The sequence below is a fragment of the Silurus aristotelis genome, assembly GCF_946808225.1.
Source record: "Silurus aristotelis genome assembly, chromosome: 21".
NCBI classification, from domain to species: Eukaryota; Metazoa; Chordata; class Actinopteri; order Siluriformes; family Siluridae; genus Silurus; species Silurus aristotelis.
This window is the reverse complement of record NC_139594.1, coordinates 19,136,785-19,162,966: the sequence shown is the minus strand read 5'-3', so window position 1 is coordinate 19,162,966 and position 26,182 is coordinate 19,136,785. Positions and strand designations below refer to the sequence as shown.

At 36.5% G+C, this 26,182-nt stretch overlaps 1 protein-coding gene across 2 annotated transcripts in view; it reads left to right on the top strand.

Annotated features, from left to right (window-relative positions):
* The first annotated feature begins 963 nt into the window (after nucleotides 1-963).
* The window catches only part of znf516 (zinc finger protein 516), a 54,628-nt gene continuing 29,409 nt past the window's right edge, over nucleotides 964-26,182 (top strand). The window contains exon 1 of one of the 2 annotated variants that reach the window (XM_083523553.1): nucleotides 964-1,356. The gene's annotated coding sequence lies outside the window, so the exon portion shown is untranslated. The remainder of the gene's footprint in view (nucleotides 1,357-26,182) is intronic. The other variant, XM_083523554.1, reaches the window with a different exon arrangement.

Below are 26,182 nucleotides of genomic sequence, written 5' to 3'. Positions count from 1 at the left end.
ATTTTCCTATAAGTTTAGATTAGGCTATATAATATTTGCTTAGACTTCCTGAATTTACATGGGTTTGAGTGCAAAATACTGCACACCCTTATAGGAAATCAGATGAGATCGTTTTGCTTTGTACTAACACAAAATGTAAAGAGAAAATCATGACAACATTATATTATTAATTTAGAATCAAAACAACAAAAATTTCACTATAGGTGGATTTGTAATTTGTAATTATTTAGGAGGGTTTCTTTCTATCTATCTATCTATCTATCTATCTATCTATCTATCTATCTATCTATCTATCTATCTATCTATCTATCTATCTATCTATCTATCTATCTATCTATCTATCTATCTATCTATCTATCTATCTTGTCTGTCCGTCCGTCCGTCTGTCTGTCTTAGTACTTGGGCTTTAACAGAGGGGCTCCCTGTGAAAGTTGTTCAGATCTCTGCCCTTAAACACAATAATTATTTCAAGTGTTCATTTACTCAGAAGTCATCGAGATGCTCTACAGCAAGTTTTTGGGAAAGCAGAAGTTTTAGGTTGATCCACTGTTTAATAATGCTGGTGTTCCCTGAGACCTGAAGGTTGGAATATTTGTAGCTCTGTGCTTTAACACGGTTTAAATGCTCATGGCATTCAGTTTCGACTACAGTCATGCAGAGCTGCTTCTCCCCACTCAGCTGTGGCTAGACAAAAACATGGCACTGTGGCATCCAGCCAGGTCTAATAGATTTCGTAGAATTGAGTAGAGTGAAGTGTGTGTGTATGTATTGAGGGAAAGAAAACTGGCACTAAACAGACTACAGGAAGAATAACTTCATGCAACTTTACATGCATAATAAAAAAACTGGCATGTACAGTGTGTGTGTGTGTGTGTGTGTGTGTGTGTGTGTGTGCGCGTGTGCGCCTGACGCAGATATGCAGCTCTCCTCCACCTCCACACTTTCCTGCATCCCAGCAGCAGTAGATAGAAACGGGGAGGAACCGACAGCGCTCCAGGTGTCGCACTAACACACACACACACACACACACACACACAGGCGCGCGCGCACACACACGCACACAGGCGAGGGCGCACGCACGCTCGCATCGCGCGTCTCGCTATCTGTTCTCCCAGTAAAAAAGAAGAAGAAATCGTCGCGAGAACATCACTCCTTCTCTCTCTGTCCCTTCAAGTGTAAGATCTGAAGTTCTCTCGACCCGAGTGGCCCTGTAGGAGTGCACTGTGAGGAGAAAGGAGAGCCCCTGAAAGCGGTCATTTCCAAGCCGGAGCGCCGGAGTGTCACCTTGCGTCTTGTTGTTCTTCTGCACAACTTCATTACGTCATTTTCTTCTTCTTCTCCTTTTTTGGATGATAGGTGAGTTAAGGATCTACGTGGAACATCTCGAGATCACTTAATGTTAAGGCTTCTTGAGTGCCCTAAATCGTACATAAACGCTTTTTTGTAGGTGTGAGGAACCCTGGCACTGCGTAATATACCGAGATCCATGTGCGTGTGTGTTTATGTGTGTATGCATCCACAGTAGGCTGATCTAAAAGCATTAATGGGTAATGGCATTGTTGAACATGTAAGGATCCAGCAGAAAAGCTGCATTGTCGAGTCAGGGCTTGAACCTAGTCGGTTTCCTGATGCGCTATTTATAGGAAGTTCCCCCCTCTCTCTCTCTTCTCTCCTTGTCCGTGCGGCTTGAAACGATCTGAGATCTTTCCACTACACACTTTCCACACAACTAACCTTAGCCTTAGCAGCGTTTCCATACCCCATCAACACCCTGTTCACTTATTAATCGTAGCACAACTGTTCGTGGTTCAACTTGGGGAGCTTTGCATTGATCTCATTGTTCAGTCCCTGGAGCTCAGGAACATCATCTTACACCTTGTGGACGCCCTTTGCGAATACATTTAAAGTACAGGACAATGTTATATGAGGATATTTTTCCCCATATAAGAAAGATAGTCTGGCATGAATAGGCCTGCTTCAAAGTTATTCTACAGCATGTAGAGCATTTTCTTTTTTTTCTGGCCTGGAGGATGGGACTGGTGTAAGATCTTCTAAAGGCACTTATATTTATTATTTATAGAGAGATAAACCACACCGTTATACACTGTCACCTAGTCTTTCATTTTCCAGCATTCTGATTGTTCATGTAAATACTTGAGTACATCAATTTTCTTTCTTTCTTTCTTTCTTTCTTTCTTTCTTTCTTTCTTTCTTTCTTTCTTTCTTTCTTTCTTTCTTTCTTTCTTTCTTTCTTCTAAACAATTTTGATGACTAAAGCTGATAAAACTGCTGTAGTGTCGCCATGGTGTAATTTCAGGGTGGGGCTTTTTTTTTTTTTTTTTTTTTGCTTTTCAATTTTTATTGTTGTTGTTTGTCCAGGGCCTTTTTTTTCTTCCTCCTCCAGCTCCCCTAAAGCTCAGATGCTTGTCAGTTCACATTTTCTCTTATCAAAGCACCCAAAGCAAGATCAGCCTGAGAAACTGAGACTACAGCGAGGAATTAGAGAACCGTCCGAGCGCAAGTTGCAGGGATAAAAATACGAATTTGCATTGGAAAGCTAAGAGAAAGGGAAAACACATACAGGGGAGGATGTTCACGCTCCCTCTCCACCTCTCTCCCTCCCTCCTACCCCTGAAAGAATGCATGTAGGTTATAAGAAACTCAACACAACTGAGGTCCTTTATCTGCTATATAGGTTGGCAGCAACCCCCCCCCCCCCCACACACACACACACACAAAGACACTCAATTTAAAGGTTTGACATTATGAAACTTCAAGAAGATTCCATGTTCCATGTGCTACCATGTGCTTTCTGCCTCCCTTTTCTTACTTGTTCATTTGAATATATAATTGTACGATTAATGATTCAGGTGTTTTCCAACTATATTTTGCAAACAAAAAAAAAAAAAAAGAATGAAATTTCAAAATATAAAGAACATGATACCAGGTTTTATTATTATTATTTTTTTTGTGCATCGTCATTTCTTTCTTTAAAGCCATTAAGAAACTGTTCATACAATTAAGTGCAAAAGTTTGCAAAGGATCTGAGTGAGAAAAATATTTCTCTTTCAAAACACACATGTAGTTTTGAATTTAGCTACAGAAAAACAACAATTAAAAAAAATAAAAAAGCACAAGCACCAAGAAAGCAGTATAGGGCATGTGGCAAAGTTATAGCAGAGTTATAACAGATGTCCAGAAAAATGGACAAAGGCTGGACAACAATATGGTTGAGGCGAGTTTGAGTTGAAATGGCAGGGAGGGAGAGGGGGGTGGGGGAAAACTCGACTCAAAAAAGCTGCTGAAGATACACAAAAGATGTTGGAGGCAGTTAGAAAGGTAAAAGATCTGCATGCGAGCTAGCACACACACTTCATAATATACACTATTTACCCAGATTTGTGATCAGACAACATTTGTGGACCTCGACTTCCTTTTGTCTTGTACATGTTCCTACAGTAGGATACAAACATATGCATTCTGCTGAGTGTGTATAAGCAATGATCTGTTACAATTCAGAAACTAACACAGAATGTGTGTTATGTTCTCTGGATGGTCTAAAACATGTGTTAGATGATTGTCAGAGTCTTCGTGTGTAGTACTTGTGACTGAAACGAGTTCAAGTGCATGATGATGATGTGGACTTGCTTGGATCAGGGCTCGGGGGAATATTAGCGTGGTGTCAGCACAATGGCTCATCCAGATGAGGGCCCCTGTTTCTAACAAGCGTGACTTTTAATAGGAACAAAAAGACGCTTCATTGTGTGCTGATGACTTGAGTGTGGTTGAAGTTTTTTCTGTAATGTGGAAATGTGAGCTCTTCGGATTGGATACTGCGACGAGTTAATGGTTTCTATTTCTTTTATTCTTTTTCATGTTTATTTTTTTTTTACTTTCTGTAGCATTTGTCGTTTTTTTTTTGTTTTGATTATTTATAAGAATAATAGGCAGCTGTACCGCTTGCTAAATGACACCCAGCCGTAGCAGTTGGGATATTTGCATGGACGAGCTCTCGAGTGAAACTTCACTTCCCTTTTATTTGCAGCAGCTGCCCAGATTTGCAGCGACTCCAGCAGGCTGTGTTTATTAGCAGCTAACTGCACAGTCTTCGCCCGCCAGGCAAATCAAACAAACTTGTGTGTTGTCGCTCTGTCAGCATGTCGGATATCATCTTCACCTCGCAAAAGCCTGTGACCTGTCTCAGAACTCAGGAAGCACTGCTTTTAACCTGACTCAGAAGCAGTAGCAGTTCTGTGATGATTAGAGAAGTGATTAGACACTTCAAGCATTCAGGGGCAAAAGCAGTTTGTAGGTGATTAATTGTCAAGTTTCAGGAAGTTTTTGCGAGCTTCAGAACAGAAGTCGAGGAATAAGCAGAGTTTTAGATGCAAATGGAAGCTCAGTGATTGTGTTTCTGTGTATAGATAGTTAAGCAAAATTAAAAACAGGTACAGATACATTTTCAAATTATTATAAAATAAAAAATGTAGGTCTTTTTTTTGTTTAATATGAATGAATGTGTTTACATTCAGGTGTGGGCTCATGTTTAATGTCACTTCAGTGTACATCTAGTTTTCCCTTCTTTTTTTGATAAAACTGAAATGATTCATCAGTGTCTAAATTTTGCAGGTCAGCTGCTCTAATAACAAATACTAATTTGTTTACCAAAACATCTGATATATTATATACCAGTATATGGGAAGACTTCAAATTATATACAATTATTTCTCTGCCAGTGGTTCTTTTTCTTAAAGAAAACTAAATCCTTATTCCAATAAATTGGAAACTTGTATTATACAGTACACAATGTAGATTTATATCTCTCCAGTTCTGTTCCTAAATATTTCTAAACCTGCCACTTTACAATAAACTTCCCAGCCACTGGGTCGTGACTCAGTACTGATCTGTGGAAGAGTTGCTAATGCTAAAGATATCACGCTGTATTATTTATTGTGAATTTTAACCTTTAAGAGACACCATCCACATTTACACATGAAACGATTTCAGTAAACATCATTTCCATGCCTCCAGCAGGTTCAGCTCATTATTAACATTACACAAAAAATCCCTCAAAAGTTCCTTCAGTGGAGGATGTAAAACTCTCAAACTCCTCTTCCTCCACACACCACACGTCTGGTGAATATCTTCAAACCCATCCATGGTGTCAAAACTTTGGAGACCCCTGGTTTGAGTCTCTGTGTGGGTTTCATCTAGGGGTTCCACATTAAACTATTTTGGCAATTAAAACCTTCTTACATCATACTTGACTTGTTACTTCAAATAAATCCAAACCTCAAAAAAGTTTGATCTATAAATAATATTTCTGTTTTGAATACCAATGTGTTCTGATACAAAAAAATAAAAAAAAATTAAAGCCATGAGATGCATCTAAATAATTATTTGAGTAAAACACTTTTGGTGTGAGGTCTCGGGGAATGTACAGGGTCAATAAAACTGGGTTAGTAATAGACTAATTCTGTGGTGTTGTAGTGAATAGTGCAGTTTTATACTTTGCCTGCTTGTACAATTAATTAAATAAAGAAAGGGGTCACTGTGCTCTGAACGTTAGGGTGTGAACCGATGGGGTTTTTAAACCTCACACAACAATACACAGTTTCTCTTATACGTTTTAACACTGTAGGTGTTCAAGTTCTAAAGTTCACGGTTAAACCCGTCGTGTGTTTAGTGTAAGACTATTGCTCTAACCACTAGTTTGTAAAATGCGGCATTCTAGTGAAGGGACAGTTTGCTAATGTGTCATTGAGAATGGATGCAGTTGTGCTGACTGACCAAAACAAAAGGCACAAGGGTGCCATTGTGAAGATCAGCAGTAAGATTACTGAAATTCCTTTTTTTTTACTGCCTGAATAGGCTTTCAGTGCTCCCCATCTGGATGCAAGCAAAACCACTTTCACCTTAATATTTTAATGCTATTATTGTTCAAGGAATTTGGGGTTGTTGGGCAATAAATGGATTTAGTGACATTTGTAAAATCAGGTTTTTTAGAGTCCTAGCATTATTACATTTAGGAATTTAAGAAAAGGCTGTTATGAGATTCAGAAAAAAGAGAGAGAGAGAGAGAGAGAGAGAGAGAGAGAGAGAGAGAGAGAGAGAGAGAGAGAGAGAGAGAGAGAGAGGAGGACGGCAGTGACGTCACAAACAGGACTTCTGTGTTGGCTTGAGAGTCATTTAATTCATTTAAATAACTCATACAGCACGAACTGTAATATCGCCTCACCTGTTACTCACTGGCTAACAAATCTACAATGTCTTTACATTGATAAAATGCAGGTGGACAAACCAGTAGCACATAAAAAGCTAATTTCACGACTGGGCTATTATTATATATTTTGAAATAATTTTTTATTTGTAGATGATTGATGTAGACGGATTATTTTCTGCTTTATGCTGCATGCAGGAATGACAGAAAAAGGATAACGTGAATACAGTGATGAAATAAATGAAAGTAAATTACAGGGAGAAGCTTGCCAGCGCAGCATGTGATTGATGTACAAGTAAATAGTTCAAGACAAAGTAAAAGATAATAGTATAATAAGATATAAGATAATTATTATTAATAAGATAATAATAATATTAATAATATTGTTTATTAACCTATGATAGCCTGAAACTTTCACAGATGACTTTTGGTCTTTTTTCCCCTGGCAGTTTGTTTTAATGAACTAGCCAGCGATCTTTTTATACTATGTAACTTCCACTTTCTGCTCGATTCAGGTGGGTTGCTGAGCATTTGAGCAGGTCACACAGCTTTTAAATGCCCTATAGATTTTATGTGGCAATCTTTTTTCCATAGCTTTTTCACATTCCGAAAACAGCTGATGCAACAGTGCATTCTGTCAGTCATGAGCTATAAGTTTCACCTGTTTCCTTTTACACAGTAATCAAGCAATGTGTGGTGACTGTAATTCTCCTCAGAGGGAAGCTGGCACCACTGCTGAGCAGCGTGGCCACGTGTGTCCAACATGTGGCCACTAATCCTGCTATTAGGGTAATCTGCTCAGGCTGCTGATCAATAGCTAGCATGCCCTGGCTCTAGCAGAGCCACTGTATCAGGAGGAATGAAAGGGTAAAGGGGAGAAAACTACTAATAATTATTTGTATTATGAAGGGGGGTGCAAAAAGCGGGTTTTCTTGTAGGTATTAATTTGAGTTAAGATGTCATGATACAGATGGTGGTTCAGCTGGAATGCTGAAATCAGGTTTTTTACATAATGGCTTAAGTGTGTTTAAGGACAAAAGATGAATGGACAATATTATGTGTTTGTTGTGATTCATCAGAACAGCAGCAGAAAACTCATCCTCATACTGTATCCTCATATCTATATATCTTCTGTATGTACACAACTTTGTACAGTTGTAAATACAATGTACATATTCTGTATTGTAAATTTATATATCTTACATTTTCTACACATATTGTGCCTTACACACATCCTGCACTAATATAACTTCAAATAAATGTTTATATGTTTATATATATTCTTATAGTTGTTCTAAATATATTACATGCTCTACATATATTTACATATTTTTCTGCACTTGTCGGTTTGCACAGTTGCTGCTATTTGCACTTCTGGTTGATGTTAAACTGCATTTCATTGTCGTGTACATGTACTAAATGTAATGACAATAGTGCTATCTATCTATCTATCTATCTATCTATCTATCTATCTATCTGTCTGTCTGTCTGTCTGTCTGTCTGTCTGTCTGTCTGTCTGTCTGTCTGTCTGTCTGTCTGTCTGTCTGTCTGTCTGTCTGTCTATCTATCTATCTATCTATCTATCTATCTATCTATCTATCTATCTATCTATCTGTCTATCTAGCTGTCTGTCTGTCTGTCTGTCTGTCTGTCTGTCTGTCTGTCTGTCTGTCTGTCTGTCAAGCTTTTGGAGTAAAAATACAAACTAACAAATAAACATTTCAATAATTTAATAAACTTTTAAATAAACCAATGCTTAAATAAACTGGCTAAAACTGTAGATTTGTTTCAAAACTGTAGAATCACAAACGTGATGGAGCAAAGTGAAATAGTTCATTTCTGCCAAATATGTTTGATTGGATCACCAACTATTAAAGTATGATAGCCAGTATTAAAGGTTCTATTTTTTGGGAACGTGTAAAAAGAAAAACAAACAAAAAAAAAAAGCACAAATACATTAACAAAAGAAGACAAATAATAGACTTTACTTGATAGTATAACTCTACCCTGTTACCTGACCTGTTTAATATGCAAAATACATATGCATGACAAATACAGAGACATGCTGAGTGATTTAATTTTCACTTACATAACAGATAAAATGGGGTCAGATCTTATACTGTTGTTCAGATTTACCCTTTAGACAATATCTAATTTGTTCCAGGCATAAAGTAGAGGTTAGTTCTTTAAGCCATAGTTTGACTGTGGGAACCTCAGATGTTAATACAGTTTTTCTTGGCTGTATTTAAACTGTATGCTAGCTGTTTGTTTTGTGATATGGTTAGTGTATGTGTAAGAGGGGAAATTCCCAGAATGATGAGGGCAGGATCTGGTTTAATATGAAGTTGGAAGATTAAATTTTTTAAAACAAAATATATTTTTTGCTTTTCTTAGAACAAGCTAAAACATCATTTCAGGCTCAAATCTTAAAGTTAACAAACATGCTCTCGTTATCATAAGTAGGTCTGCTGCTATCGATCATTTCATTAATCAAAAATTCTAACGATTATTCCAGCGATTAAACGAGTAATCTGATAAGATGAACTTTTTCTTTAGTGAAGGGCAATACCAAATAAAAGAAAGAAAATAAGACTCTCTGTTAAAATGTCTCTTAAAATGAACAAGTAATTTGTTTTTCTTTAAAAAAAATTTTTTACCTTTTTATTGCTGAAATTGCATAAAAGAATATCGGTGAAAATTACGTTACATTTACTCAGCGAGTAGAAACCATCTATACATAACCCGAGAGCAATGAAAATGCTGACCAAGGCCGTGCTCTCAAACAAAACTAAGATAAGACCTGCATAGGATATCATTTTACCCTGTTAGTAGTGGGACCCGTGTATTGGTATAGCGTTGGCGTGTTCTGTTTACGACGTTCATTTTGTCTTTCTTTATTGTATATGATAGCATTAGGCAAGTCCGGGCATGATTACAGTGTGTGTATTGTCCATAATATAATAGTTTAGTACATAAATCCTGTACCTGATTAGATTAGATACGGTTTCAGCGTCCCATGAGCATTATGCCTCCTATTTACTTCTGCTGGTGAAGATTCATTTGTGGGTTGCAAAAGCAAATCACAGGTACATATGACTTAATATAATGCGCTCGTTCTAACATGCTGTTTCCAGCAACAACGTGCAGAAGAACTTGTGATGGCAGTCGCTGGGCATAATTAGATTAGAAAAGTATGTAATGATTGCTATGGCGATAGAGTTTCCTGTAGAGAGGGTGTTTATTTTGTGTTATTGAAAGGAGTCTTCAGTGTGAGTGTTTATTTGCAGTTAGGGGTGAAATGGAAAAGCCGACAGATGAAGGGAGTTTTTTTTCCATATAAAGGTAAATATAGAGGACAAAAAGAGATGTTTTGGTAAAGAAATTACTGATTAGTGTCATGATTATTCCGAGTCTACACTTCTCACCAGTCATTGCAGTGACACTATATAGACAAAGTTTTGTGGATACCTGATCAATAGTCCCCATTTGCTGTAATAATAACCTTCACTCTTCTAGAACAATGTTCCACTCGATTTTGGAGTGTGCTTGTGAAGAGGTTTACTCATTCAGCCATAAGTCTGGTACATATGTAGGGGAGGTGAGGAGGCAGTTCACATTTATCCCAAAGGTGTTCATTAGGCTTGGAGCTCAATAGCAGGAGATCTTCCACATCTTCCAACCTATGTAAATGATATTTTCATAGAACTGAATTTGTGCACAGGGTCGTTGTCATTCAGGGAAAATATACAATTGTTTGCCTCCATCTTTGTGGTAACAGTTTGGGGAAGAACCATATATGTATAAATATATCTGTTTATGAGAATCTCGAGTTGTCTTTGGGATGTTCTACAACATAAAATTTCAACAAGAAACTGATAAAAACATAACATTTGTTGAGAAGTATGAAAAAAGAGCAAATTGAAAAAGCAATAAAGCAGGTATTCTACTCAGCTGTCATGAGGAAGCAGTAAGTAAGAAAATATACAGTATGTATACATGTGTCCTGATTTAAAGTCAGTGTGCTATTTATATTTATATGTATTCCGTGTGTTGAATGTGGCGTTGGGCTCGTGTTCAGGAAGGGGACTAGTGGTGGTCTTGGCAGCAGAAGGAACGTGAGGACACCACAGCAGGTCACACAGCAAAGCATGGCAATGTGTGGATGTCTTCCTGTACAGCGTTCCAAACTAAACAGTCCGGTGGTTGGGAATCCATACCTCTGCATCAACATTAACACTTAGACAATAAATTTTTTCTTAGATAAACAAAAAAGGCACAGACCATTCATTTTTTAATGTTTGTCTAGAGTCAAGTCAAGTCAAGTCAAGTCAAGAGGCTTTTATTGTCATTTTTACTCTACACAGTGGTACACAGTACACAGTAAAAACAAGACAATGTTCCTCCAGAACCCTGGTGCTACACTAAACAACAACATAGAGCTACAACACAGACAGTAGAGACAGACAGACAGTACAGACAGACAGTACAGACAGTCAACAGTACAGACAGACAGACAGACAGTGCAGACAGACAGTACAGACAGACAGATAGAGTTTGTTTTGTATTATTTATTGTTTGTGCACATGGCTACAGAGTGGGCATTCCATTCTAAGAAAAAACACCAATAAAATCCTACTTCCAGTTGGGATATTGTGCATTTTAGTAAATATTGTTCATATATGCAAGATTTTAATTACTATACTTTGTGTGATTAAATGAATAAAGAAAAAAAGAATAAATAAGTAAGTAAATAAGTTTTCTCTTATTTGTGTACTCAGAAACAAAGCCATTTCCTCCCTTTTCTGCTTTCATTTTTTTATTCAAAACAGGAACAAAGGCATCCAAATTCATGCTTTTTTTATGTGATGAAACAAAAAAACTAATGAACATTGAATGAGTGTCACTTTACTACTTCTGCTTTCTTTTTCACTTGTATTTCACTTTCTGTGATGCCAGCACACCAACACTTAAAAGATCTGCACCTCCTAGAAAAATTATTAATCCAAAGTCAGAGTATTGATTCTGTGGATCATCTCAGGTGGATCAAGTAGATTTGTATGTCAGAATTGCTTCTGTAATCGTAAAGAGTGTTCTGCACTCATCTTAGGACTCGTTTACAATATTAAACATTCCGCAAATACATTTAATGTTGCATAAACCTTAATTTTTACTCCTTACTCCTTTACATTTGGATACTATATATATATATATATATATATATATATATATATATATATATATATATAAAATCTAAAGAATTACATGAGGAGGAGTTTTTTTCTTTCCTTGTTTAACCTCTGGCTTTCTTATTGGTACATCAAAACCTGCTGTGTGTCAATTACTGAAATTATCGTTACAAATAAAATGACATTGCAGAGATCACACTTTGCTTAAAACCTTCTTTTCTGATAAACCTTTCTAACTACATACTGTTTAGTACTCTCTCTCTCTCTCTCTCTCTCTCTCTCTCTCTCTCTCTCTCTCTCTCTCTCTCTCTCTCTCTTTTTCACTCTCTATGGGATGTGTTCAGCGAAATGAAGGACATAGATGTGCACTAATTGGAGCCTGGGGAGGTCAAGTGCTTGCTCCGTTCAATTATTCAGTTTGGTTTGTCCATGCAAGAATGAAAGAAAGAAAGAACGAAAGAAAGAGAGAAAAAATATATTTTGATAAAGACAATGATTTGTTTCTGTAATGTCAGCTCGTTCAGTCTTGGCTTAGTCGAGATCACACTGGCCTAAACACATTCCTAAATCCGAAAAAAAGACCCAGAATATCAACAAATCTGTGTGCTTTAACATCTGGCCCTGTGAGAAAGCATGCAGAGTTTATTATTAGCACCAGCTCCAGGGATTTCTCTCAGTAGTCAAAGGAATAAAGTCACCATTCAGAGTCAAATCTTCCGTGTCAAGGATGAAGGTTAGTGAAATGCAGAATCTTCGTCAAATTCGAGTGTCTTTCGAGGTTCATTGAGGATTGTGGAAATGAAATATTTTTTTCATGTACTGCATGCCTTCAAACTTACAGTTTTTCTCATTTCCACAACATGTCATCACTTGTGCACATCATAAAAGCAATTTCTTGTTGAAATCAAATTGCAAATGCTTTGGTACATTCATTTAATTAATTGTGTACAAATGTCTGCTGTTTCAAAATATATTATACTCCTTCTCACCTGAATAGTTTTAATCCTCAAAACATCTCGGCATCAGTCTATTGCATAAGTCAAGTCAGTTTATTTGTATAGCGCTTTTCACAACAGACATTGTCTTGAAGCAGCTTTACAGAAATTAACAGTTAAGGTGAGCAATGTGTGTTTATCCCTGATGAGCAGTCGTGGCAACTGTGGCAAGGAAAACTCCCTTAGATGTTATGAGAAAGAAACCTTGAGAGGAACCAGACTCAAAAGGAAAACCCATCCTCATTTGGGTGACATCAAGAGTTTGATTATAGTCTTTAAAACAATACAGAATACTGGAGAGTGAGAACTAACATGAGTACTGGAGTGTAAGATTATGAGTAATAATCTTTCTACAGTCATTTGAGGTTGTAGAACCAGGAGCTACTAAGCAACTCATAAAATAGCTCAACATCTGAGATCCTCATAGATCCAACACCAGCTTCTCCATGCCAGAGCCTTTAAACACTCAAAGAGGTTTAGTGTCCAAACTCCAAATGAAGTGTGATCCGGTGCATAAGTCATTGAATGCAAAGTGGTTAAACCAGTTGTCTTCATCTGTGAAGCTTAAATTTTTTTGTAAATGTGTTGAATTAATGAATTGTGCAGATGAATCTTGAATGTCACTAATGAAGGAGAGTAAGCAGCATCAAGAGTAACTGGTTCTCTAAAACAGGTCAAAGGTGGAACTTATGAACCTTCAATTGGCAACAGACGGAGCAAAACACAGAATTATCATTTCTGAAAATAAATAAACAACCAAGAAATGAATGAACACTAATATAGTACAGTAAAAGTGTGAATCCTGTCTGGTCTCTGTGTAATGTGCACATTTGTGCAATTGAAATTCATAGACGCCAAACAGAAGAAATTCAGCCCCATGCATTTTCACTCATTGTGATCCAAACCGTAGTTTACATCAGGAAACACTGAAACCCTGCACCATCATACTGACAACACGACTAAACATTTTGTTTGTGCCCGATGACAAAATGACTTGTTATTCTGATAGTAATGAGATTTTCATTAACAAATACTTTTGAGCTAAGAACTAAGGATTCTGAGAAAAGTAAAGGCATTTTAAGAAATGCACTTACTGGTTTGCAAGTATTAAGGATGATTTAAGAAGTGCTCTAAAGAAGCTGTTTTGTTATATCTGGATGACATTATTGTCTCTTCATCTGTGCAGCAACATGTGCAGCTTGAGGGTAGCGTTGGGTCGTCTGCGAGCTGAGGGACTTAAATTGAAGCTAGAAAACTGTGTTTTTTTTTTAGAGAAAAAGTAAGTTATTTGGGGCATGTTATCTCTTCTGGAGGTGTAGAAACAGACCCAAAGAAAATCGAGGTGGTAACCCAGTGGCCTCATCCTGTGTCTGAACTCCAAACCTTCTTAGGTTTTGCTAGCTATTATAGGCGCTTTGTGGTGGGGTTTGCTAAGTTGGCAGCCCCATTACACAAGTAGGGCACATAATGGTGAAAACAGCGTTGTTGTTTTTGTGTTATTAGCATGCTGGCAGTGGTGAAGTCAAAGCACATGCTTGTTTTAGCTTGTGGTTCGAATGTAAAGGGCTTTTTGTGGGTTTGTGACGTTTTACGAGGAGCTCCATTTCACCAGCATGCTCATTCCCAATTCTCTGAATTAAATGCATCTCTGTTCTCTTCATGCCACTTTCTTAAAATCTCAAGGAGACACAGTACAACTACTGTCTCTCTGAGTGGTCAGGGCATTCTCACATGCTGCATCGCATTACGTTGCTGTATGTTAAATAGCGCCTAAAAGGAGTATGAGCAGCATTAGCTCACTTCTTTGTCAGGCTGAGATTAAATGGCATAATCCTGCCGATTTTGGCAGCAGATGTCCAGCTGGAGTTGCATCAAATCCCGCAGGGTCTGAAGTGTACGGATATCTTAGAGGACCTTTTAGATGCAGAAAATGGTCGCTGACCGTATTTTTTTAAACAGCTCCTGCTCAGAAGTTGGAATTTCATTTTGTTGGTTCACGTTTCTTCTGATTTGTCCATTCTTCATAGGTTGTACAGTGCATTCACAAGTTACTTGGCCTATTTGCTAATCAGTGGGTTTTATTTGTGAGCCTTGACATGTGTGTGTGAGTGAGTGTGTGTGGGTGTGTGTGGGGAGGGGGGGTGTTCCACATGTGCTAATGTTTCTGTTGATTGCCTTCCTTCACAAACTCTCTATATCGCCTTGGGCTGCAGTTTAAAAATGGCGAACCCTTTTTTAATATGTGTGTGTTTGTGTGTGTGTGTGTGTGTGTGTGTGTGTGTGTGTGTGTGTGTGTGTGTGTGTGTGTTTTATGTAAGCCTTTTGGCAGTGTCAAAGGTTTAGGTTTCAAGGCTCAAAGACGAGAATAGTTATGTAAGGAATAACATATTACACTGTAACAGAAAAACAACTCCACTCTGTGATGTTGTGACATTGCCCAATAAGAACAGCTCTATAATGTGAACTATAATTCACTATTATCATGACGTGAGCACGTGAATAGAAACCTGTGATTTGAATTACTGCTGGAACCACTTTCGGTGCCGCTGCTGTAAAAAACGAATCAACCGATTATGAGGAATTAGATTTTGCGATTTCAGCATTGAAATTCAACACAACTGAATTGTAAATTGTGGGGAATAAATAAATAAATAAACAGGTAAAGTTATAACGTCTGTGTATGGCTGAAGTACGGCTGATATTTGACTTGATATCTGCTCAAAATTCTTGTAATTAAAATTTTTGTCGTAGGCATTATTTTGAATGATGAGTTTAGGATGATGTCATATTTCAACGATAAATAAAGCAAATAGCAAAATATATAAATGTTACACTTCGACATTTGAACATATGATATATAAAATTATATATAATATATATAATTTTATATAGAAGTGTATCATTTATATATTTTGCTATTTGCTTTATTTATTGTTGAAATATCATCACCCACAAGCCCACTTTGTCTTCAGCACCCTGAGTGCCATTAACAGTTATGTTTACAGCATTCGCCAAATGCATTTATCCAGAACGGCTCACAAAGGTGCTTTTGTAGACTTCATCAAAAACACGTTTGTTTAAGTAAGCCAGAATCCTCCTAAAGCGGATAAACAATACAGTTTAATATTATATATTATTAATTTAGTTTCATTTTAAACCAGTGTTTATTTAACAACTTGGTGAAGATGTCATGTAAAGGCCACCATTTTGGTTTGGACTGGAATGCTGATGCATCAATAATTACATTCATTGACATGAACACCCTGTTAACACTACATTATATCTACAAATGTTGGTGGGCACCTGACATTTGTTTGTGCATTCTTGAACATCCCATTCAGCACTTAGTCCTGATTTGCAGTTATAATAACCTCCACTCTTCTGGGAAGATGTTCCACTGGATGTTGTGGAGATTTGTGTGAGATTCATTCACAAGGTTGTGAGTAAAGTCAGGTAGTGATGTTGGTGAGAAGGTAAGGAGGCCTGGGGTGCAGTCAGAGTGCACATTCATCCCAAAGGTGTTCAGTAGAGTTTATAGCTATATAGCAGGAGATCTTTTTACTCCATCCCATGTAAATCCAAGCAGATATTCATAAAGTTGGCTTTGTGCACAAGGGCATTGGCATGCTGGAACAGGTTTGGGTCTCCTAGTTCAAATAAAGGGAGAATTTCATGTTACCACACCCAAAGACATCCTATAGAAATTAATGGTTTGGGGAAGAACCACTTATGGCTGGAAAAGTCAGATGTCCAGATACTTTTGCCGGTATGATGTGTAGCATTTTATAGTTTGCATGAATTCTCTGTTCTGTGGCTCGATCTGAATAGTGATAGATTTGATGATTGATAAGAAAACAGTCGATGACGTGGTGAAAGGATCCAAAACATGTGTATTAATCTGCGTATTATCAGCCTTATGACAATACACCATGTAAACCCCCGATAACATGTTACAACCACATTAAATAAACATCTGTCTTGAAGCACAGGAAACACAGACAGAGCTGCTGTTCCAGGATCAACAGCTTTCTAAACATCGCTCTGAGAATAGTGGAGAAAATCAGGGAAGGTCTCGATTCATGTCTGTGTATAAAAAAAAGGTACAAACAGGAAATGCTATCCAGCTTTTTTTTGTTTTTGTCGCATGAGAATGAGATTCGCGCTCGGACATTTGGATTTTATAGATCTCCGAATGCAGTGGCAAAACCTGTTGCGTCTTTGACGTGGTACGAGTCGGTGAAAGGGGCTTGTAAAAGGCGTGTACACACAGCTTTAGAAACTGCTGTGTGTTTAGGGTTTATTCTTCTGCCAGACCAGAATCCAGATCTATTGTTGCACTCGACTGTTCACTTCATAAACAGGAAGTCAGAACTCTAACTGAGAGCAGAGATCTTTTAGTGAAATTAGCACACACACACACACACACTCACACACACACACACTCACACACACACACACACACACTCACACACACACACACACACACACACACTCACACACACACACACACACACACACACACACACACACATGAGACAGATGGGCAATGCAGTTAGATGTAATAGACAGATAGACCTTTTGAACAGACCCGAAACAGGAACAGAGAAAGGGAGAGAGGGGGAGAAGGAGGAGGAGGAGGAGGGGGGGGGGTCAGGGGGTAGAGATGGTTTTTATGGTATTAGATTACAGTTTCTTACTTGGCTTACTAAAGAAAAAACCTTAAAACTGCTCTTCCTGCAGACACATTGATGATCCTTCTAGAGCTAGAACCCTGAAATCTGAAATGCGCTCCTTTTTGTCTTTCAGCACATCTGGATTTCTAAGGAAATTTTCAGCAAATCACACTTTCAAAACCTGCCTCATTGATTTGATAAAGGAAATGGAATCTAGGTGGTATGATCTGGAGCGGTTATATCACGTCTGCTTTCTCTCCAGCTAGCTCTCATTGTTCTGCTATGATAAACAGTATTTGTTGTCCAAGAGACGCCACTGTGTGACTCGACATTAATAAATAAACAGAGAGAGAAGCAACACAGACAGGGCTGTGAGAAAGGCATCTGGTCTTGCACTGCGTCCTTCAATGCCAAAGACGGATATTCTCACAAAGTGTGGACCGTACTGCAGGGTCACTCAACCTTGAAGACAGATAGCAGGTTTGGATGAGGGTCAGTATTGGTATCTGATCAGACATTTTGGAGATACTTTTGTCCAGAGTTTTTGTTTTCATCTCACCTCCACAGAGTTCCCAGAACCATTTCTGCACTCTTTATGTTGATCCTGACCAGGATAAAGCCCTGAAACTGGAGGAACGATGGAGTCATGTGATATGATGATGTGTGCAGTGTAGTTTATAAATAGGTCATGTTTTATAATGTAAACAGCCGTTTTAACAAACTAAAGCAAGGCGCTTAGTATTCCTGGGTGTGAGTTCAGTTTCCTGCCTGTGCTACATTGTTCTGTTGTGAGTTGTAAATATAGAAATCAATACTGATGTTGAAGTCAGAGGCCTGGATAATGAGACTGAATGGGGGTTGGGCAAAGGTTAGCTTTAGATAATCACAACAATTGGTGTGTTTTTTTTGCAGAGTACAGAGTAATTTAGGCTCCTAATATATTAGAGAGGTAATGCAAATATTTCTACCTCTATCTCTACCTCTATATCTATCTCTACCTTTATATCTATCTCTTCCTTTATATCTATCTCTACCTCTATATCTATCTCTACCTTTATATCTATCTCTACCTCTATATCTATCTCTACCTTTATATCTATCTCTTCCTTTATATCTATCTCTACCTCTATATCTATCTCTACCTTTATATCTATCTCTACCTCTATATCTATCTCTACCTCTATATCTATCTCTACCTTTATATCTATCTCTACCTCTATATCTATCTCTACCTTTATATCTATCTCTTCCTTTATATCTATCTCTACCTCTATATCTATCTCTACCTTTATATCTATCTCTTCCTTTATATCTATCTCTACCTTTATATCTATCTCTTCCTTTATATCTATCTCTACCTCTATATCTATCTCTACCTTTATATCTATCTCTACCTCTATATCTATCTCTACCTCTATATCTATCTCTACCTTTATATCTATCTCTTCCTTTATATCTATCTCTACCTCTATATCTATCTCTACCTTTATATCTATCTCTACCTTTATATCTATCTCTACCTCTATCTCTACCTCTATCTCTACCTTTATATCTATCTCTACCTTTATATCTATCTCTACCTCTATCTCTACCTCTATATCTATCTCTACCTTTATATCTATCTCTACCTCTATCTCTACCTCTATATCTATCTCTACCTTTATATCTATCTCTACCTCTATATCTATCTCTACCTTTATATCTATCTCTACCTCTATATCTATCTCTACCTTTATATCTATCTCTACCTCTATATCTATCTCTACCTTTATATCTATCTCTACCTCTATATCTATCTCTACCTTTATATCTATCTCTACCTCTATCTCTACCTCTATCTCTACCTTTATATCTATCTCTACCTTTATATCTATCTCTACCTCTATCTCTACCTCTATATCTATCTCTACCTTTATATCTATCTCTACCTCTATCTCTACCTCTATATCTATCTCTACCTTTATATCTATCTCTACCTCTATATCTATCTCTTCCTTTATATCTATCTCTACCTCTATATCTATCTCTACCTTTATATCTATCTCTACCTTTATATCTATCTCTATCTCTATCTCTACCTCTATCTCTACCTTTATATCTATCTCTACCTTTATATCTATCTCTACCTCTATCTCTACCTCTATATCTATCTCTACCTTTATATCTATCTCTACCTCTATCTCTACCTCTATATCTATCTCTACCTCTATATCTATCTCTACCTTTATATCTATCTCTACCTTTATATCTATCTCTACCTCTATATCTATCTCTTCCTTTATATCTATCTCTACCTCTATATCTATCTCTACCTTTATATCTATCTCTACCTTTATATCTATCTCTACCTCTATCTCTACCTCTATATCTATCTCTACCTTTATATCTATCTCTACCTCTATATCTATCTCTTCCTTTATATCTATCTCTACCTCTATATCTATCTCTACCTTTATATCTATCTCTACCTCTATATCTATCTCTACCTTTATATCTATCTCTACCTTTATATCTATCTCTACCTCTATATCTATCTCTACCTTTATATCTATCTCTACCTCTATCTCTACCTCTATATCTATCTCTACCTTTATATCTATCTCTACCTTTATATCTATCTCTACCTCTATCTCTACCTCTATATCTATCTCTACCTCTATATCTATCTCTACCTCTATCTCTACCTTTATATCTATCTCTACCTTTATATCTATCTCTACCTCTATCTCTACCTCTATATCTATCTCTACCTTTATATCTATCTCTACCTCTATATCTATCTCTACCTTTATATCTATCTCTACCTCTATATCTATCTCTACCTTTATATCTATCTCTACCTCTATCTCTACCTCTATATCTATCTCTACCTTTATATCTATCTCTACCTCTATATCTATCTCTACCTTTATATCTATCTCTACCTCTATCTCTACCTCTATATCTATCTCTACCTTTATATCTATCTCTACCTCTATATCTATCTCTACCTTTATATCTATCTCTACCTCTATCTCTACCTCTATATCTATCTCTACCTCTATATCTATCTCTACCTTTATATCTATCTCTACCTCTATATCTATCTCTACCTTTATATCTATCTCTACCTTTATATCTATCTCTACCTTTATATCTATCTCTACCTCTATATCTATCTCTACCTCTATATCTACCTCTATATCTATCTCTACCTCTATATCTATCTCTACCTCTATATCTATCTCTACCTTTATATCTATCTCTACCTCTATATCTATCTCTACCTTTATATCTATCTCTACCTCTATCTCTACCTCTATATCTATCTCTACCTTTATATCTATCTCTACCTCTATATCTATCTCTACCTCTATATCTATCTCTACCTCTATATCTATCTCTACCTTTATATCTATCTCTACCTCTATCTCTACCTTTATATCTATCTCTACCTCTATATCTATCTCTACCTTTATATCTATCTCTACCTCTATCTCTACCTCTATATCTATCTCTACCTTTATATCTATCTCTACCTCTATCTCTACCTCTATATCTATCTCTACCTCTATATCTATCTCTACCTTTATATCTATCTCTACCTCTATCTCTACCTTTATATCTATCTCTACCTCTATATCTATCTCTACCTTTATATCTATCTCTACCTCTATCTCTACCTCTATATCTATCTCTACCTTTATATCTATCTCTACCTTTATATCTATCTCTACCTCTATCTCTACCTCTATATCTATCTCTACCTTTATATCTATCTCTACCTCTATATCTATCTCTTCCTTTATATCTATCTCTACCTCTATATCTATCTCTTCCTTTATATCTATCTTTACCTCTATATCTATCTCTACCTCTATATCTATCTCTACCTCTATATCTATCTCTACCTTTATATCTATCTCTACCTCTATATCTATCTCTTCCTTTATATCTATCTCTACCTCTATATCTATCTCTACCTCTATATCTATCTCTACCTCTATATCTATCTCTACCTTTATATCTATCTCTACCTCTATATCTATCTCTTCCTTTATATCTATCTCTACCTCTATATCTATCTCTACCTCTATATCTATCTCTACCTCTATATCTATCTCTACCTTTATATCTATCGCTACCTCTATATCTATCTCTACCTTTATATCTATCTCTACCTCTATATCTATCTCTACCTTTATATCTATCTCTACCTCTATATCTATCTCTTCCTTTATATCTATCTCTACCTCTATATCTATCTCTACCTTTATATCTATCTCTACCTTTATATCTATCTCTACCTCTATATCTATCTCTACCTTTATATCTATCTCTACCTCTATCTCTACCTCTATATCTATCTCTACCTTTATATCTATCTCTACCTTTATATCTATCTCTACCTCTATCTCTACCTCTATATCTATCTCTACCTCTATATCTATCTCTACCTTTATATCTATCTCTACCTTTATATCTATCTCTACCTCTATCTCTACCTCTATATCTATCTCTACCTTTATATCTATCTCTACCTTTATATCTATCTCTACCTTTATATCTATCTCTACCTCTATCTCTACGTCTATATCTATCTCTACCTTTATATCTATCTCTACCTCTATCTCTACCTCTATATCTATCTCTACCTCTATATCTATCTCTACCTTTATATCTATCTCTACCTCTATCTCTACCTCTATATCTATCTCTACCTTTATATCTATCTCTACCTCTATCTCTACCTCTATATCTATCTCTACCTTTATATCTATCTCTACCTTTATATCTATCTCTACCTCTATCTCTACCTCTATATCTATCTCTACCTTTATATCTATCTCTACCTCTATCTCTACCTCTATATCTATCTCTACCTTTATATCTATCTCTACCTTTATATCTATCTCTACCTCTATCTCTACCTCTATATCTATCTCTACCTCTATATCTATCTCTACCTTTATATCTATCTCTACCTCTATATCTATCTCTTCCTTTATATCTATCTCTACCTCTATATCTATCTCTACCTCTATATCTATCTCTACCTCTATATCTATCTCTACCTTTATATCTATCGCTACCTCTATATCTATCTCTACCTTTATATCTATCTCTACCTCTATATCTATCTCTACCTTTATATCTATCTCTACCTCTATCTCTACCTCTATATCTATCTCTACCTTTATATCTATCTCTACCTCTATCTCTACCTCTATATCTATCTCTACCTTTATATCTATCTCTACCTCTATATCTATCTCTACCTTTATATCTATCTCTACCTTTATATCTATCTCTACCTCTATATCTATCTCTACCTTTATATCTATCTCTACCTCTATCTCTACCTCTATATCTATCTCTACCTTTATATCTATCTCTACCTTTATATCTATCTCTACCTCTATATCTATCTCTACCTTTATATCTATCTCTACCTCTATCTCTACCTCTATATCTATCTCTACCTTTATATCTATCTCTACCTCTATCTCTACCTCTATATCTATCTCTACCTTTATATCTATCTCTACCTTTATATCTATCTCTACCTCTATCTCTACCTCTATATCTATCTCTACCTTTATATCTATCTCTACCTTTATATCTATCTCTACCTCTATATCTACCTCTATATCTATCTCTACCTCTATCTCTACCTTTATATCTATCTCTACCTTTATATCTATCTCTACCTCTATATCTATCTCTACCTCTATCTCTACCTTTATATCTATCTCTACCTTTATATCTATCTCTACCTCTATATCTATCTCTACCTTTATATCTATCTCTACCTCTATCTCTACCTCTATATCTATCTCTACCTTTATATCTATCTCTACCTCTATATCTATCTCTACCTTTATATCTATCTCTACCTTTATATCTATCTCTACCTCTATATCTACCTCTATATCTATCTCTACCTCTATCTCTACCTTTATATCTATCTCTACCTTTATATCTATCTCTACCTCTATATCTATCTCTACCTCTATCTCTACCTTTATATCTATCGCTACCTTTATATCTATCTCTACCTCTATATCTATCTCTACCTCTATCTCTACCTCTATATCTATCTCTACCTTTATATCTATCTCTACCTTTATATCTATCTCTACCTCTATATCTATCTCTACCTCTATATCTATCTCTACCTCTATCTCTACCTCTATATCTATCTCTACCTTTATATCTATCTCTACCTCTATCTCTACCTCTATATCTATCTCTACCTTTATATCTATCTCTACCTCTATCTCTACCTCTATATCTATCTCTACCTCTATATCTATCTCTATCTCTACCTCTATATCTATCTCTACCTCTATCTCTACCTCTATCTCTATCTCTATCTCTATCTCTATCTCTACCTCTATATCTATCTCTACCTTTATATCTATCTCTACCTCTATCTCTACCTCTATATCTATCTCTACCTTTATATCTATCTCTACCTCTATCTCTACCTCTATATCTATCTCTACCTCTATATCTATCTCTATCTCTACCTCTATATCTATCTCTACCTCTATCTCTACCTCTATATCTATCTCTATATCTATCTCTATCTCTACCTCTATATCTATCTCTACCTCTATATCTATCTCTACCTCTATCTCTACCTCTATATCTATCTCTATCTCTACCTCTATATCTATCTCTACCTCTATCTCTACCTTTATCTCTACCTCTATATCTATCTCTATCTCTACCTCTATCTCTATCTCTACCTCTATCTCTACCTCTATATCTATCTCTACCTCTTCCTCTACCTCTATCTCTACCTCTATATCTATCTCTATCTCTATATCTACCTCTATCTCTACCTCTATATCTATCTCTACCTCTATCTCTACCTCTATATCTATCTCTACCTCTATCTCTACCTCTATCTCTACCTCTATATCTATCTCAAACTCTACCTCTATATCTATCTCTATCTCTATATCTATCTCTACCTCTATATCTATCTCTATCTCTACCTCTATCTCTATATCTATCTCTACCTCTATATCTATCTCTACCTCTATCTCTACCTTTATCTTTATCTCTACCTTTATCTCTACCTCTAGCTTTATCTCTACCCATACCTCTATATCTATCTCTACCTCTATATCTATCTCTACCTTTATATCTATCTCTTCCTCTATCTCTACCTCTTTATCTATCTCTACCTTTATATCTATCTCTACCTCTATCTCTACCTCTATATCTATCTCTCCCTCTATATCTATCTCAAACTCTACCTTTATCTCTACCTCTATATCTATCTTTACCTCTATCTCTACCTCTATCTCTACCTCTATATCTTCCTCTATCTCTACCTCTATCTCTAGCTTTATCTCTACCCCTACCTCTATATCTATCTCTACCTCTATATCTACCTCCATCTCTACCTCTATATCTTCCTCTATCTCTACCTCTACCTCTATATCTATCTCAAACTCTACCTTTATCTCTACCTCTATATCTATCTTTACCTCTATCTCTACCTCTATCTCTACCTCTATCTCTACCTCTATCTCTTCCTTTATCTCTACCTCTATATCTTCCTCTATCTTTACCTCTATCTTTCCCTCTATATCTTCCTCTATCTCTATCTCTATATGTACCTCTATCTCTACCTCTATATCTTTCTCTATATCTTCCTCTATCTCTATCTCTACTTCTACCTCTATCTCTACCTCTATCTCTATATCTACCTCTATCTCTACCTCTATCTCTACCTCTATCTCTATCTCTATCTCTACCTCTACCTCTATTTCTACCTCTACCTCTATCTCTACCTCTATCTTTATATCTACCTCTTTCTCTACCTCTATCTCTATCTCTACCTCTATCTCTACCTCTATCTCTATCTCTACCTCTATCTCTATATCTACCTCTATCTCTACCTCTACCTCTATCTCTATCTCTACCTCTATCTCTATCTCTACCTCTACCTCTATCTCTACCTCTACCTCTACCTCTATCTCTACCTCTACCTCTATCTCTACCTCTACCTCTATCTCTACCTCTATCTTTATATCTACCTCTATCTCTACCTCTATCTCTATATCTACCTCTATCTCTACCTCTATCTCTACCTCTATCTCTATCTCTACCTCTATCTCTACCTCTACCTCTATCTCTACCTCTATCTCTACCTCTATCTCTACCTATATATCTTCCTCTATCTCTACCTCTACCTCTATCTCTATCTCTATCTCTATCTCTACCTCTACCTCTATCTCTACCTCTATCTCTACCTATATATCTTCCTCTATCTCTACCTCTATCTCTATCTCTATCTCTATCTCTACCTCTACCTCTATCTCTATCTCTATCTCTATCTCTATCTCTATCTCTATCTCTACCTCCACCTCTATCTGGTTAGTGCTTTAAACAGCTTTGGTGTCTGGCGCTCACCCGCACCCACATATAAGTATGTTTTTGGTTGTGTAATAGCGGATGCGAGTCTCGACACACACACACACACACACACACACACACACACACACACACACACACACACACACACACACACACACACACACACACACACACACACACCTGTAGTAACACCTCCAGCATTTTCTATGAGATCCTTAAAATTAAATATTATATGTTTATTTCAATAATGCGTTTGTTTTCAGTTACATTGTTATAATATAGACATAAAGTAAACACAAAAACTATACCACTTAGAAGGAGAAAAAGAAAAAAGAAAGAAAGAGAGAGAGAGAGGGATAGAGACAGAGAGAGAGAGAGAGAGAGAGAGAGTGTGTGTGTGTGTGTGTGTGTGTGTGTGTGTGAGTGTGTGTGTGTGTGTCTGAGCTGACCTTAGCATGATAATCTAATCCCTGTTGAGAGGAAGAATTTTTTTAGAGAGCAAGTTAATACCACCGGATTATAGTCCCGCTCCAAATCAGAGTCCCCGTGTAACACGTACATACTGAGACAATGAGGGCAACTATTTAAAAAAAAATATTTTTTTGGGGAGAAAAAAATCATTGTTTATTATAAATTGTTCATTATACAGTAACTATTATATTATTTTTTTAACAGTCCATTAAGATAAACAAGCTTACTGAACACACGCTTACATACTGTGTGATATACTGT